The sequence below is a fragment of the Anopheles moucheti genome, chromosome 3, assembly GCF_943734755.1.
Source record: "Anopheles moucheti chromosome 3, idAnoMoucSN_F20_07, whole genome shotgun sequence".
In the NCBI taxonomy this organism is placed as follows: domain Eukaryota; kingdom Metazoa; phylum Arthropoda; class Insecta; order Diptera; family Culicidae; genus Anopheles; species Anopheles moucheti.
Window position 1 is genome coordinate 20,935,166 of NC_069141.1, and position 16,427 is coordinate 20,951,592.

The following is a 16,427-nucleotide window of genomic DNA, read 5'->3' on the forward strand; positions in this document are numbered from 1 at the left end:
GGCGAGCCGCGAGAAACAAAAATCAATCCCCAACACCCAACGGTGTGGAAAAACCGCATGTTCCAGGCCACTGCAGCTGTACGAAAACGTGCCAGCGCTTAAATAAGTCTGGCAAACGGAACATCGGGAAACGAACGGCGATGCCTCCCGATTTCATTTCCATCTTCCACGGTTTCTGCCGAACGGGCTGATCGTTCGATCGATCGATTCAATTTTGAGCTTCTTTATCGTGGCTTGGAAGCCACCATGTGGGGATCCAATTTTATTTTGCCTTTTCCCCTCTTTGCAACCAAACAGTACGGAAGCAACTGCTGCCCGTAATCCAGCGTATCAACCACGCTGCAAATGTGATTTTCCTGCGGTCCAGTGTTGTGCCAGTGGGGGTTGCAGCATACGTACAGCATGCATCACCATCGGTGGAGTTCATCCCACGTTGGTACGGCCGGTGGAAGCAGCAATCATTATTACGGTCAATCATGTGTTTCATTGCATCATTAGCTTACCCACATAAGTACCGATGCGGGGATGAGAACGAAAGGATGCAAAAACCCCTGGCAGAGGCAGTGGTCGAACCCGTCGAAGAGCTTTTCCAATCGTGGTCGCGTTGATGAAAAGGTGTCGAAAGGGTCGTGCTACGGGTGGATTTCGATGATGCGGTACTAATAATCTTACCATGCGAACAATAATACATGTAATCTGGAAGGAAACTGGGACTCATCTCATTACACATACATACACACACAGGCAAAACGTCAAACCTGGCGAGCAGAGGAAGAAGTGACTCATTACACACCGGTTTGGCGGAGCGTTATTAATCCGCTCGTGGTTTGCCGCGTATTGAGGTTCCATTTGCAAAGATGCACGCGATGGTAATATGTGGATAGTTGAGCTAAAAAGATGGCTTTAGCACACGAGCCTAGCTATGATGGGATAAGCAGATGGATGGTTTGCCGAGCAAATGGATTCATTATGTAAGATTGAAATGGGGAAAAAATGAAATGATATCTTCACATCTGTACAGTCCAAAAATATTTAATGTGAGCAATAAAAACAAGTTTAATGTCATATTTAAAACAAAGGCGGAAATCACGAACCAGAACTGCTTGAGAAAGATGTACATCAATTTAATGAGCGTTTGAAAGTATGCTTGTTTTGTGAAGTAAAACAACAAAGCTTTAACGTTTGATGGATGTTTTCATGATAAAACCCTCGAGAAGTACACAAGCACAACATTGCTTGAGGTTTCAAATTTAAAGTTTTTGAAATGAATTCTCTCGATTATGTACAAGTAAAACCTGCGTTAAATTTAATCAAGCTAAGCATATTATGAAATTAAAGGCTAACAGTTGGCGTGTTCGAATTCCCTATTTAATGTTCTTTTAATTCCAAAATAATTGGTGTCCCACCAAAACAAGCTGTTTCTTCAGTGGCATTAGAAAGTATCGTTTTCTTCCCATATTTTTTTATTCGCCTGTTTTCAACGGACACCAAATGCTCAATTGGTAAGAGGCTGCATTTTTTCGTGGATTAAAAACGCACATTCAAACCGACGGAGGTCGAATGCCATGTGGACAATGAATGCCATTCCTGTTTTGGGGGTGCATCGTCTAATGATAGGATTAATTCTCTTTCCAATTCCTCACATTAGGAAGTAAGCTTCAAACGGGTGCCGACTGTGTGTGTGTGGTTTAAAAAGAATTAAACGTTTCTCACGATACAAGAAGGATGCGTGTGGGTGTAATTATAAAAAAAAACTGTCCCATAAAGCGATGCTATAAAAAGACAAATAATGTCCAATTATGTTTTGCAGTGCTAAAACCGACTACCACCTTCTCACACCCAACGCCATTGTGCAGCAGATCGTCGTAGGAAATTGTTTGGAACCTTCCAAGGTATTGAAACGGTATAAAAAGAATTCCACATTTATCCGTACCACAATACCCAGGAACCAGGGGAAGTTGCTCAAGCAAATGCTCATCGAACCGGATATTGAACAACGAGCGGGACGAGCGAAAAAATAAAAGGTTGATCGGGATGGGTACGTATCCTCACCGACCAGACACCACACTGTCGCCCACTGACTGTATATTTGTTTATTTTTAGGTAACGACAGTCAAACCCTCCGCTGAGAGCCTGGAAAGGTCTTGCCCGCAAACGGTATTGTGTCGCATCGGAAGTACGCCGAATAGATTGAAGGATATGGTTTAAATTTAGATTTATGCAGCGACCCGGTACGAAGCGAACCCTCCGGATACGCTGGGCCGGAAGTAACGGACCCTTGGTAAACATCCAGCATGGGTGTTGGGTAAAAAGGGACGGAAATTTTGAGAGAAAATCACGGCTAGAATTATAGCTCATTGGAGGGATTTTTTGCTTGACAAAGCAAGACTTTTACCAAGTGATGGTTGAAGAATTGCAATTTAAATTGTTTCCCATACCGGTACCAGCATAGAACGATTTTCCGAAACAAGTTATAAACAAGCATAACCAGTAACGTCCAATAGAACCTCATCATCCTCAGTCATCTCGTGCTCGAAAACAAACCGTCTTTGTGTGTGTGTGTGTGTGTGCAAACCGTTGAAGTACCGATGAAGTTAAATTACAAAATAATATGATTACCGTACCTGAATTGCATGCCGTTTGCCGGGTAAGACCTTCACGGATTAACACTCTGTCACCTAATTTTCCAATTTGTCTCAAATGGCGATGATTGGGGCAACGGTTTCGCCGTTTGTTTCACTTTTTGGGGCCATGTTTTCACAACATGTGACACGCGCTGGGCTGGAGGGGAGAGGAGTATCAATTTTCCGCTCATTTTCCGGCGCTAATTAGCTGTGGGAGTGCGGGTGTGATTGAAACATCTTGTCGCAAAGCGAATTGTAGAAATTGGTAAAAGATGACATCATTGTTGTTAAACGTTTAGGCTATACTTTTGAGGTATTGAAATGAAGTAATGTAAATTGTGCCATTTTCGTTGTAAAATGTATAGAGTTGTGAATATTCTTTACAAATAACATTTAAAATTGTAATCATTTAAGCAAAAAAAAAAATGATTTTCTCACGAATAAGCCTCCAATAATGTGTGACTGTTTTGTGAAAGCAAAAGAAAATAGTCACGCGACACACGAATTTTTATACAGGCAATGTCACGACATCAAGAATCGCATCAAACGACATTACGGTGTTCAAATTAGTGTATATCTAGCGCATCTAATGTATTGCGGAAATTCATTAAAAAGATTTTTATGTACGTCTTACATAAAAAAAAACAATCTTATTTTAAGCACAACACGTATCACAAAAAGCTCGCCTAACAGTGGCATTGTCGTAAGAGATAATTTCCGCTGTATGTATTCGACACGCTACAGCACACCGAAAGTTGCACTTTTACCTTTGTCCACGTGCTCAATGGATGCACAAAAAAGAACCGAAAAAAATACAAATATAAGACCAATCAAGTTATGCAAGTTTGATAGCTAAACATCACATTTTTTCAACCACTCAGAAAGCAAAGAAAAACAACAAAGCAATCTATTTAAAGCACTTGAAAACATAACAAATTTGTGGCCGTAATTCATCTGCCTAAGTAGGTAACTGTCAACGGGGAAACAAAAAGAAACCTAATTAAACATCAATCGCTACGTAAAACAAGACACGATCGCTCCCGTCTACCAAATGAAAATGCATTCAAATTAACCGCTTCATAATTATTACTATCCCCGTAGCCGGCGTAACCGGCAGGAATGGTCCCCTAAAAAAAGCCACAAAGAAAAGACGGGGAGAAAAAAAATGCACTGATTGCATAAATTGTTTCGTCTTAAATTCAGCTCCATTCCTCCCTTTAGCATTACCGATTGCTCGCCGATTAGGTACGGTTAGATTGAAGATTGTTTTTGTGTGTGTTTTTTGCGCTACCCCCGGAAACTGGGACAAAGCCTTACGATTCGCTGGGGTGGGGAAGGAGTTGGAAAAACAAAATCATTACACCAAACACTATCGCGGGTGAAGTTGTAGTGCACAAACAAAAAAAAACTGCATTTCGGAAACGATTTCAGCACCGACGTACCCTACAAACGATCTCCCTCAACCTACATTGGTGGATTGAAAAACGATCCCACCAAGGTGATCGGAATGGGGGGAGTACTGCTGCGGCAACAGAAGTACTGAATATTTTTCCGATTTTCCATTTCCTCAAACCTTTGCGAAGGGTTTGGTTGGCTGGAAATAAATAAAACACCGATCTGAAGATCTCTTGTCACCGACAGCTTGTTGTGGTTGGTGGAATGTACACACCTCTCATCGAATTAGTTCCTTCTTTTGAGTGAGTGGAAATTCCCTTCCCACCTCGTTTACGTACGACCACAATCCGGAACCCTTTTTTTGGAGGGGGTTTGATTTAATGATATAATTTCTCATCTTTGGAGACGATATTTAACCGTAGATCATTCCATCTTCAAGCTTTCCACCGCACAAACGTACGCCCCACGGCGATTGAATTTTCCCGCAGTCTAGCTCGCGTGTGCCTCAAGGGGATGGGGGGAGGGTCTTGGTGTTTCGAGGTCACACCGAAATTTTCTCGCCCAGCACAATCTCGTAGTTGCGGCATGGCTTTGGCGTGCATGATCCGCAATCCAGTACGCCCAAATTGCCCGCGCGAATGGAGAAAGTCAATCGAGCGCGGCTGGTTGGGCCAAAACAGGGAGGAAGACAAAGCCTGACTGACTGACTGACTGACCTGAAACGAGAAGAGTGAAAACAAGAAATGCATTAGAAAGACTGCAAGATAAATGATGGCTGTCGAATGTTGGTACTACTGAGTCAACATTAAAACGAGATCAGTCGCAGGAGAGCGCGAAAGTGGTTACTCGCGTTGTAAGATGGGGAGATTCCTTTGTAAGGGTTAAACATGCAACGTGACGTTTGAAATTGTTCAACAGCTAATTATTCTTGTAGATGTTCGTCCAGAAATGGTATCAAATTACTAATGTTCATGGATTAGGTAGTGGAGCGTACGCTCGATCCATCTTTTTCACTGGACCCTTTTGGATTAAATGATTCCATTTAAAAAAAAACAAAACGAATATCTAATGAGTCACCAGCATGTTGTATTCGACCCATTCTCGATATATAAATCTAATGCAGTGATACAAAGTGTCGAAAAAAACAAAGAACAACGGTATCTTACCACCCGTAGCTGAGTAGTGCTGGTTGCAACGTTTATCTACCGTCAACCACAAAAGGTTCTAATGGAATACTTCCTCAAAAGATCGTCGCTCCATCGCGAGGGTGAGTATCTGGACTAACCCACGGCACGATCCACTGCTACACGTAGTTGACATAAATTCAGACCCGCCACATAGACCATAGACCGGTACGTACCGGGGCTAGGGTCGAACGCATCGATCAGAAGAAATAAATCAAGTCCCATCCCCGAATGAGGGATGGGCTGTGGTTTTTTCGGAGTGCGGGGACCAGCGGGAACGGCTCTAGATATCACGGTCACCCCGTGGTTCGACATTTAAGGACGTTCGAACCGAACGTACACACCAACTCATCAGCCTAGCTGGTGGGCGTTCGGGACTGATCCCGGCACACGTTTTCGAATCGTAAATGAGCATTGGAGAGAAATTCAATTCCATTTGCAGCACTTTCCCGCAGGTTTGGTGGGTTCTGTTCTAGACGTCGCATAATATTAGTCGATGGGTAGGAACGATCGCCGTCAACCGTGGTCACAAAATGGGGTCGCTTTGAGGTTCGAGATTGCGGTTTGGAACTCGTTCGGGTGGGGGAGAATCCGCTTGTCACAGTGTCTAATTCCTGCGTAGGTAACAAACAGCCCGTCCGAGAGACATTCCGCGTCCCGTGCGTCGTGATAGCAGGATCACCTTGGGGGAGACACCAACGGGACAGTAGGAGACGAACCTACCGCCGGAGAGTAAGTCCCGTTTCTGTCATCCATCGATTCAGATTCGATCGATTCTGGAGCGCCCGGTCGGGAAAACTTCATTCCAGTGCGTCTTCCCCGGTGTGTCTTCGGCCAGGGAAAGAGCAGAAAAACACGTTGCAGTACCGCATTAGAACGCGTGTATTGCGATCGTTAAAGAGAAGCAAGAAAAAAAACCAGAACCCGCTCCTATGTTGCACCAAACCGATCAAGATCGATAACGACCTAGAAGATGTTGCGGTGATGGGACAGGGCCAAGGCGACGATACACATATGTAATCGTACACACGTACCTTGGCAACACACAGTGGTGAACAAGATCACGAACCTTGTACGGTGGAGCAAGAGCCCACCTTAATAGTGTCGTCATCTCTGCTGCCGATCGTCACCGCAGCAACCGTATCAGCGGTAGCAGTTTCATCATTGTTGCACGTACCCTTAGCGGTACTGCACGCAAAGAATGAGAATACGGGACACGGATCATACGTGTCCGAAGGGGTACATCGGAGAAGCATGGAGACACCGTACAACCATCCATCCCGGACTTGATTTGTGCTTGATGGAGAAACCTTAAATAGTGATGTAATAAACACAACACGCGATAACACCGCGTGCATGAGGTACAGTATAGCTGCACCACTATGTAGCTGTAAGATGAATCACAAAATAGGAATAATGAAGATCCAACGCTGTGTTTTGTCCAGTTGAACACAGGAAGACTTCTAGCGATCGCTTTTGATAAGACTTTTCTTTTGCCCATTTAGATCACCCTCGTAAGGCAAATATCATTTATCTACTTCGATTGGACCAGGACGATTATTTACAGATTGTGACATGTTCATCCTCGCAGGCACGGCACGCCGTCCAAGAATGGTGACATTACATGACATGTTGCTATTGTTTTTTATTTTATGGGAATAGTTGTACAACCCAGCATACAAAGTTGCACCAATCCTTGCTACAAAACATTGCCAACAGCATCGCCAACCTGTCGTCCAGCATGACAGCATAAGGTCCATTTTCGTGACGATCGGCTCGAAGTAACTGCTTTCAGCACCTTCCGCACACGCACGTTTCAATCACCCAACACTGCGCGAGCTACGATGACAAATCGCTTAACGTCATTAGGCTCGACGAAGAAGGAACCGCGAGGTGGGCAACGAATCCTTGGTGATGTCAATATGAGCCGGTTGTCGGAGCCCTAGGCTCACCTAGCCTCCATGCCCTCACCGAACGGATGCCAGGTGGATCGTTGTTGGAATTCCATTTCGTTCTGCAGCTCTTCCAACCCAAAACCGAACGTCCTTGAGCCGGGCAGGGTGGCGATTCCAACACTCGCTCGCACCCGACCGTAATGGAGATACGCTTTTCATCTCCCTCCCAGCGCAGATAGCATCGGTCGTTTAAAGAAAAAAAAGGAAACAAACTGCTAAAAATATCTGTGCGGTGATCACGGAGAAAGAGAAACGGGTAACGATGTCCAATTCTCGCACAAACGGAAAAGAAATAAGCGAACGTTTGAGCGGGCGCGTTGAAGCATAAAATTGACGCAGTCTTCACTGCCGTGGTGGGTTTAATACCGTCCGGTGGTGCGTGCTGTGGATTATCATGTTGCTTTCGCTTGATCCGTAAGGCAAACGTTCGAATCAAATCACTCAGCGCCGCACACGGTGCTGGTGATCAAAACGAAAGACTTCAGGCGAGTTTACAAGCGACGAACCCCGTTCATCGGCACAAGGCGTCAGCTATGCCGTCATTGTCGAGCGTCAGATGTACACATTGGCCGGAGAATGCAATCGATTTCCAACCATTCGGTAGTAGCCACAGTACTACGCTACCGATCGTCATCATCTTCCTCTCGCTTTATCTAACCGGCAGTAGCAAGCAGTAATAAAACATTGATATTTTTACGCCCGTCTCTATATTGCGTATGGTGAGCCTTTGCGAGGATTGGTTGGAAGATCTATCCAGCACCTGCGCGTAACCTGCGTGCTTCACCGCGAACCATGTTGCAGGGAAAACCTGCCACGTTCCATCCACCCGGAGGTGATCGTGCCGTTACTATCCGGAGGCACTTTAAAAAACCCTCGGCTCCAAAACGGGGCTACAGCAGAACCGTGCGATCGGCTGCGGTCGAGGCGATGGGGCAAACCGGTTGTTGTATGGTCGCAAAAAAAACGAAGAAAAAACCCCCCTCATCACACACACACACACAAACCACAATCGTGATAGCTATGCTGTGATTTTTTTTTGTACAAACGTTTGAGGATAATGGGAAGGGAAATGGATGCAGGACGTGCGAGACAATCATTTGCAGCGACGATAAGAAACTCCACTGGAATCGGCGCGAGAAGAAGAAACATATCTTCAAGCAAGCTCGTCCGCAGCTTTAACACGCATCAAGACGAAAGACTTAAACGGTGGGTAAACAGCGAACGTACGAACGGTTTTGGTGACACGAGCAGTCAAGGTCGTAAGGAACTGAAAAACCGGACCCGACCGTTCCAGCATAATGAGCTGGGGCCCGCATGTCCATGTTGCTAAACATATTCGCAAACAACAACCGAAAAAAGCGGACGGAAACATAAAACAATCCACTCATGACTCATGGGGCACATAGGCTTCGGGGTACCGAAATTTTCCAACATATTATTCATCCAGATTGCAACATGTACGCTAACGGGATTACATACCTTTGCGGTGATGGCAATGTGATGCAATGTTGGATTCTTTGCTTTCGCTGGAATAAATTAGACATTTTTCAACCAGCCCGTGTCCAGTTTAACCTCCAAATTGGGCGATGAAATATCGACGTGCAGATAAGACGATTTCGATGGGAAATAACTTCACCTTATGTGAGGGTTTTTTATGCAAAAGGGACAACGTAGGTATTCCATTTGTGGTACTGTAAATGGATAAATACTAGTCCATCTGTGTCCCTTTCATCGTTTTTCTGAACTGTAGAGTCCATGCGCATCGAACCATAACACGATGTTTGCCGCAAAAAAAGGGTTTCTTGTTGTTTTTGATGAACCAAACAACGATATGTACGTTAACCGTACTCTATTATTCCCAACATGAGCTTCCACCGATGATACAATGGACGATAATCGTAGCTGAGAGTTGAAGATAACGCAAACGGAACAGAAAAGATCGCTGCGCAACCATCCCGCAGCATAAGCATGAAGCCGCGATCGGGATGAACCGATTGCCCGAGAGCGAAACACCTGTGAACCCTTTGCCCTTATGCTCGATCGTGCACTCCGTATGTATGTTGTGTGTGTGTGTTTGTATTCATACGATAATGATTCCCAAGGTCGTAACTCATAATCAACCTCGGTCGGTTTCTACGTGAACTCCGGCTTCTGCTATTGACATGGCCAGAGCGTAAATCGAACACACCAACCAGGATGATGCGATGCTAAGAAGATCCCAAAAAGAAGAGCCGAGTTGAAACATAAACGAACGTAATAAAGGAAAGGGAAAAACTGAAATTGGAAAAAAAAGGGAGCCAACCAGGCCGGCGGTCGGTTGGAGGAATGGAAACGAACCCAGAAGCGGCAGCATTCGAGAGCATCATTAAGGGCTTTTCTACAGGGGGCACAATGCGATGCACCGGGTAGCGCATGCAGCATTTGAGCAAAACAGGAGAACCATTGGGCAATGGACAGTACCAAAGGGAAACCCCAAAAAAAAAAACAAGAAAATGGAACGAGATAGAACGTTCGCTTTTGTTCCGGGGGTTCGCGCTGGAAAGTGAACTTGCGCTTTCGAACCCGATGCGGTGCGCGGCAGGTTTCGATTCCCAAGCTCGAAGCCAAATTTCATTCTCGTTAAATCGTACGGATTAAACCTTAATTAAGTCGCCGGATCAACCGGCTGAGGAACCGGCCGCGTGTCTACTCATTTTCAATCCCATTTTCCAGGGTTGCCCGGTTTTGTTGCCGGTGAGAATTGGAAGCGAGAGTTCTAGAGTTACTTCGTCAGCTATCGATTGCTTCAATCGCTTTCGATGATGAAGCTACCCGAAGCGCACCAGAAAATTTGAAAGCATCTTCGCACCACGCATGTGATCGTGCCTGAACTATCACTGAATGATGGTGTGAAATTTAACGTAATAATTCTGGGTGTTGATTGGATTGTAGGGTTGTGTGAATCTGTCTTTTAAAGCAAAGGTCCGACGTGGGATGACCGTCATATTTCTCCGGCATGTAAATCACGCACTCCGTGTAGTTATGCGGGATAGACCATTCAAATCGAGGCAATTTTCTCAATTGAGCTTCGGTCCAGAAATCTCAACACTACTGGGCCCAGACAAATAATTCTAAACTGACCGTTATTAATTGCCCAACAAGCACCACTCCATTCCGATCCAGTTCTAACTGACTGTTTCTAAAAATAAACGAGCATCCCGAAGATCAAAGCGTACGCTGCTTGTGCTTCCGTTGGCGTAGCGTATTACCACCACCGTACGCCACCGCGCGCACAGGGACTATTTTTCTTTCGGGCCAAGCAGGATACCTTTACTGGCCGATCCACACTCCACGGCCGGTCCACTTAAATCCCGGAAGTTGTAAATAAATTGCTCCAGCAACTCCAAGCAATACGCAATACCAGTACGAGAGACACGAAAGATGGGTTCTCTTATATTTTCGCTTCCATCCACGGTGCTGTGCGCTGTGTCCAGGGAGAAATATTCTCACTAATGAAGGCCACGGAAATGCCTCGAAATCCTTCCTTTGTTCGTTGTTTCGTTGTTCCTCGTGAAGCGTTACCACAGAAGAGCAAGCAAAATGATAAGTTTTAACGGTGAAGATAGTCGTTTTTTTTGTACAATTTTTCATCAGCATCCATTGCTCCGATTGGCTTAGCAATCGCTTCGAATGTAAATGCTGTGGAGTGGGCTTTGGATTATAAATTCCCCTTGCTAATACATGATCACTTCCTGGGTTTGTGTATAAGGTCTGCAAATAACTGCGGCAATAAATCGATTGAAACGCTCTTCTGCTTACTGCAAACTTCAAAAAGACATCAGAAGCAATACTAATGTCTTTCCTCGGTAAACTACGTGACGTCTTGCGTTACCCGCTTTCCAAGGAAACGATCCAACTGCCAAAGAATGCACCTGTACATATCAGCAGGATAAATCAGAACGTGCCCTGTATTGTAGACCGCTCCAAGCATGTCAACAAACCCCAAGCTCTAAGCGCTTGCGAGATCTTCGGGCCGTGATCTTTCCGTGCATTCTTCCACATTTTGGGAACCCGCCGTGGAAAACGGTGCTGTCGATTGCGGTGACAGAGCGTACCGACGAACGGCCGGGCGGTTTCAGTGTTTGTACAGTCAAATCACGTGACAGTGACAGAGGTCGTCCGCCTGACAAAATGGGTGGCGAGAAAATAAAAACAGAAAGGAACATCCCTCGCGGTTGTCAAACTCAGCCTCCACCTCGGGAGGAGCGTGCTCAGGCCTCCCTCCGGTTTTCAGGTGATTAGATCTCGGTTTCGAAAGGCTGGTTCAATCGGTAATTGAATATTGAACAGAGGAGAAACACCGACAGCGGGCCATTGTCGTTTCCCTTCCCAAGGGGGGGTCATGTGCCTGTTGTCACCGACACCGCAGACCAGACAGACAAGACAGAAGAACACAGACGGTTCGGTTCTGTTGTTGTCGCCGTGGTGGAGTTTTTGTCACTGGTGGAGTTGTTTGGTAATTCGAGTCCGTTTTCGGTGCTCGGTCTGATATGAGATCGAGCTTGAGTAGCGCTAGAGTTTGGAACCATGCTGGGGTGGTTTTGGTAAATCAGGAAATCTTTCCTTTTGTTTCTCTCTCTCTCTCTCTCTCTCTCTCTCTCTCTCTCTCTCCGTCAACCTAGTCAACCAGCGCCATCAGGATTGTTGACATTATTTGTTTGGAGTTTTATTTTCGCCCCTCTTGAAGTGAGTCTCTTGACATCGGCACACCGTTCCAATGGACAGCTGTGCTGTTATGATGCACGGATAACAGGCAAAATCCCTATTTCTGGCAGAAGATAATTTTTTTCCGCTGTTTAAAGCCTTTCACCACCTCCAAAGAAGAGTAAACTCGAGGCAAACAAACCGATGCCGAGAGTTCTTGAGTATGCAAGGGGTTTGAAAAAAAAAAATGCCAAGTGCGTACGATCGAGGGTAGCCGAACACTTGTTGTTCCTTTGCTACATCTGACTACTTAGCATTCCACGCCGCAAGTGCCTTCAAAAAGGCTACTTTACCGTTCGCAATCGAGCTCGAATGGAAGGAAGAGAGTCAGCAGTGCCAGATGAGCTTTTAGGAAAAAAACCCACCATTTTACAATCCAAACCACCGTCAACGATCATCAAACTACCCCTAAGCCTTTTTGGGATCGCCTCCTTCGCGGCTAGTGCAATCTTCTATCACTCTACTTCTCTCTCTTGCTCGAGAGAACTCGGTGGCCTCTGTCGGTGCCTCACCGCCGCCATGATGGGGCGAAAATTCGACCGCAAACAGTCATCGCGAGGCTGCGAGTTTAGGGTAAAAAAGCATCAACATTCACTTGCGTAAGGTGAGATGGTTTCCTTTCGGGAAAATGTTTAGCAACGGTAAGATACACACAGATTTGTGTTGTGTTTTTCTCATTCTTCACTCTTGAGAGGAATTTAGAACCCAGCCGTGCCGTGGGTAGGGAATGCAGACGCCACCACTAAGCGCACCGTGCTCGAAAACTCCACTTGAGTTAGGAAGGTCGAGCCAGTCAAGTGTGGAGAGAACCCGCGCCTCCGTTCACAAAACCAAACACCCACTTCCGTGTGTTGCCGCCGTTCCCGACATAATTTCTTCGGTAAACATTGAGCTGGTTCTGGGTGCGTTTTTTTTTTTTTTCGAGTTGTAAAGGTTTGTGTTGTTTTTTTTTTCGCTGTTGCTTTGAACCAGAAGAGACTGCTGTGTTACAAGTTTTGACTTGAGCGCTCTAATCCGTTCGCTACTTGCTACTGTCAACATCACGTTCTCGCCTTGCACCGGATCGGAGTGTTCCGTTAAACGAGGCAAAGCGCGCACTGTACGCCAGGATGAAGCACGGGGGATGGGGCGAACCGGAGAAGGTTGAATTTTTGGACAAATAAAGTAGCAGCGACAGAAAAAAAAGAGCCGAGAGCCAAAACTCCATAACCGGGCAGTTGATGGCAATGGGGTATCGCATAATCTTATCGCACGAGGCACGATCCAAAGCAAACGAGTTTGCTTCCGAGCCGGCGGTTTGCAACGACGACCGTGTGGCCTAATGGAGAAGGCGTCGGACTTCGGATCCGAAGATTGCAGGTTCGAGTCCTGTCACGGTCGGGAAATTCGCGCACACGGCGAAATAAATTGATTTTTTATTTATGCTTCTTTCTTAACAATTTTACCCCCTCTTCGCTGTTTCTGGTGAGAAAGAATCAAACATTGGAAAATCTTTCTATCTTTTAAAGGGATAAAGAGGGATCTTTTTTTTCAATTTGGTAATTTAATTTAAACTCAACGCGGCCATCATAAATAAGTTTTGCATTGTATCGGCATCCAGTTCAGATTTAAAATCAACTTTCACTCGGTTCGTGTTCGCTTCACAAACCTTCCGGGAAGTGGAAGTTGCGGCCACTCACGATAATAATCTGATCCGCACTAAAGACCCCTTCCGAACCACCGCCGAATTCTGCAAAACTCGTCAGAATTTCTCGCACTTCCCAGAGTGGAATAGCATCTCGGTTTTGCACGGGTTTTTTTGTCTGTTCGCTCCAAACTTCTCCTGCTGAAGGATATGCTTTGGGTTGTGCTAATCCATCTACCAAGGTCAGCGTGTTTTTTTTGCCAACGTTTGAAGCTGATCTTTCACCACAACCTCAGGTGGAAACAATCGAAATAACACATTCAAAGAAGGGTTTCAACCCCAATATTTTGACCGAAACAAGCTTGTTTCGTAAAACAATTTGGGTAAATTTGCAACAAAGAGTTGACGATATTGGTTTAACAATTTATTTCCGTATCGAACACAGCTTCCGAAATGTGGCGCGGACAACTTTCTTATCATCAATGCGGCCAACAAAAACGGATACACAATTTGTACAGCACATACGCAAACGAGTGGAATGGAAATGGTTTTAACGCTTACCATATTAAAAAAACAGAAACAACAACAAATCCCATAACCAGATCTGCCATTTGTCCACCGAAAATGTCCGCAATAGCTTGTTTGTGTTTTTTTTTTCCTTTTATTTCGAACCGTCGACGTGATACTTATGCCAAAAACAGGATTTTAGATGTCGTCCGATATGAATTGACCGGGGGAAACCGGGGGAGAGGAAGGAACCCCGGGGCAGGGGGTCGAATTTTAATGCTATCACAACCCTCTCGGGAAGGAGATTGGCCCCTAGACATCGCGCCTCTCAAGATGGTGAGCTTCAGTTGTGTTTCATTTCGTCTTCTACGACAATACCGATGTAGTAGCTAGCCGTTATGGATTGTGTGTGTGTGTGTGTTTGTTTCCTCGCCGCGGAATTTGCTACTGTAACCTCCCCACCCCCCTCCCCCTCTGTGTTTTCTGCGCCATTTGCCAATGTCAGGCGACATTCTTTCTTGTGCAACGTTTTGAGTGAGGCTTCGTTAGAGGCGCAAGCGTGAAGATGAAAGCAACGAGGAGCACGATCGATGGAGGATGAGGTGCAAAAGTTTTCACTTTTCAGAGGGATGTGCCGGCGGAAGACGAGTAGGGGGAGGTTTGGTAGAAAACTCACGTTTTCACTCTCCGGCCATTTATATGATGTCCACCACCGTGCGTAATGGAATGGGAAGTGTCGCCGGTCGTTAGCTTTTTGTTTTTATGCTTGCTTTTTTCAATTACTGCGACAAAGTGATGCGTATTGTCTACTTCCTGGGGATGGCCAGCTATAAAAGTGCCAAGTGATTTATCAAGCTCAAGGAGCTGATGTGCGGTAACCGGTAAAAAATCGGTGATAAAAATTTAACAAAACAACCCAATCTTTCCCGGTTGGATATCTTATTTCCTTTTATGCAATTTGAAATTTTCTATTCAAAAACTCCGCAATAACTCCGCTGGTTCGGTACGTATTCGGGACCTTCGCAACGAGAGGTCGCTTTAGAAAAGAAGATTTAACCTCTTTGCGGTATGTCGCGCTTCCTGTGTTTCGTACAAATCACCAAAATTTCGTACATTTTCCTTTTCCAAAAAATGCATTTACATTCCGCAAAAGCGAAAAACCGCTCCATCCGGCAGACCCTATCATTACCGTAACCGATCACCTTCGCTTGTTCGGCTTTTATTCGGTCTTCATTCAAATGGTAATTACGTGCGAATGTGTGGCACAAAACGGAGATACGGACGCATCACTGCTCCTGCGCAAAATGATGCACGTGCAATTGCACATACTTTCACGGCTGGTGCCACGGTGGTGGTAGACGGTTTGTTTTGTGGTTTTGGCGAGATGGAAAAACCCCCTCCCTAGAGGGCAATGCAATTCTGCGAAGAAGAGCAAATGGTGTGCCGTATACATCCGAAAAACGAGACACCCGCTCGATCGGTTTTGCAATGTATTGCTTCTTCCTGCAAGGTCAGATGTGCGTTTGAGTGCACTTTCCTCACGGATGTGAAATGCAACTGCATCCCCAGATGATGTTTCCTTTGCAATGCGGCGGTAAATCTTCTTTACCATGCAAATGCACACCACTCAGGGACTCAGGGTGTGCGAAGGGGGATCCAATCGTGCTGATGATCCGACCGAAAGGGAAACGAGAATGCAATGGACCACCACGATCGTAAACTGCAAGGAAGAAACACACACCGCATGGCGGGAAAGAAAAAAAAAGCGAGCGTAAATCATCTTTCGGCAAGAGAAAAACTTGCCTTTGCTTTTAGCGCACTGCACGAAAAAAGGGCAAACACCATCCGAAACATGTGTTCCATGTGTTCGGCCCTAAAGTAAGGGTCCTTGAACGCGATCTTCTCGTGTTTCCGTTTGGGTTTTGCATGAAAAATTACATGTGCACGCTAATAATACTTCTCTCCCGCTCGATTTCCTTTCTATCTCGCATGGTGGAAAATCTTTTGGGATACACACGAAAAAAAATCCAGTTCCATTGCTCTAATAAATATTCACTCTAATTGCAGCTTCCTTGCGATTCCCTTTTTCGCAATGTGTGTTTTTTTTTTTTTATTTTGTACCCTTCGCTGCAAGCGCCACGTGCTTGTGAGTATGTAAACGCACACAACAGCCGAGGTTTTGCATTAAAATCGATCTGGACGGGGTGTTTTGCTGTTGTTTTTCTTTTTTAATTCTTACCCCAACATTGCACAGTTTTGCACGGAAACGGTGAAACCCTATTTTTAACCACAGCCCAGCGTTGGGTAATTGTACCTTCAGGATGATACACACACACACGTATATTAACGCCCGGGCGCTAGTGCGTCCCCGCACACAGGTGTGCCGTACACGTGG

General features: G+C 45.5%; 1 protein-coding gene and 1 non-coding gene across 2 annotated transcripts in view; one reads left to right on the forward strand and one right to left on the reverse strand.

The window, feature by feature from the left end:
- Positions 1 to 16,427, reverse strand: part of LOC128303970 (serine-rich adhesin for platelets-like) — a 64,115-nt gene that overhangs the window by 44,580 nt on the left and 3,108 nt on the right. The window lies entirely within an intron of this gene.
- Trnar-ucg (transfer RNA arginine (anticodon UCG)) lies at positions 13,209 to 13,281 on the forward strand. The gene has a single exon. It is a non-coding gene; the product is annotated as a tRNA-Arg (tRNA).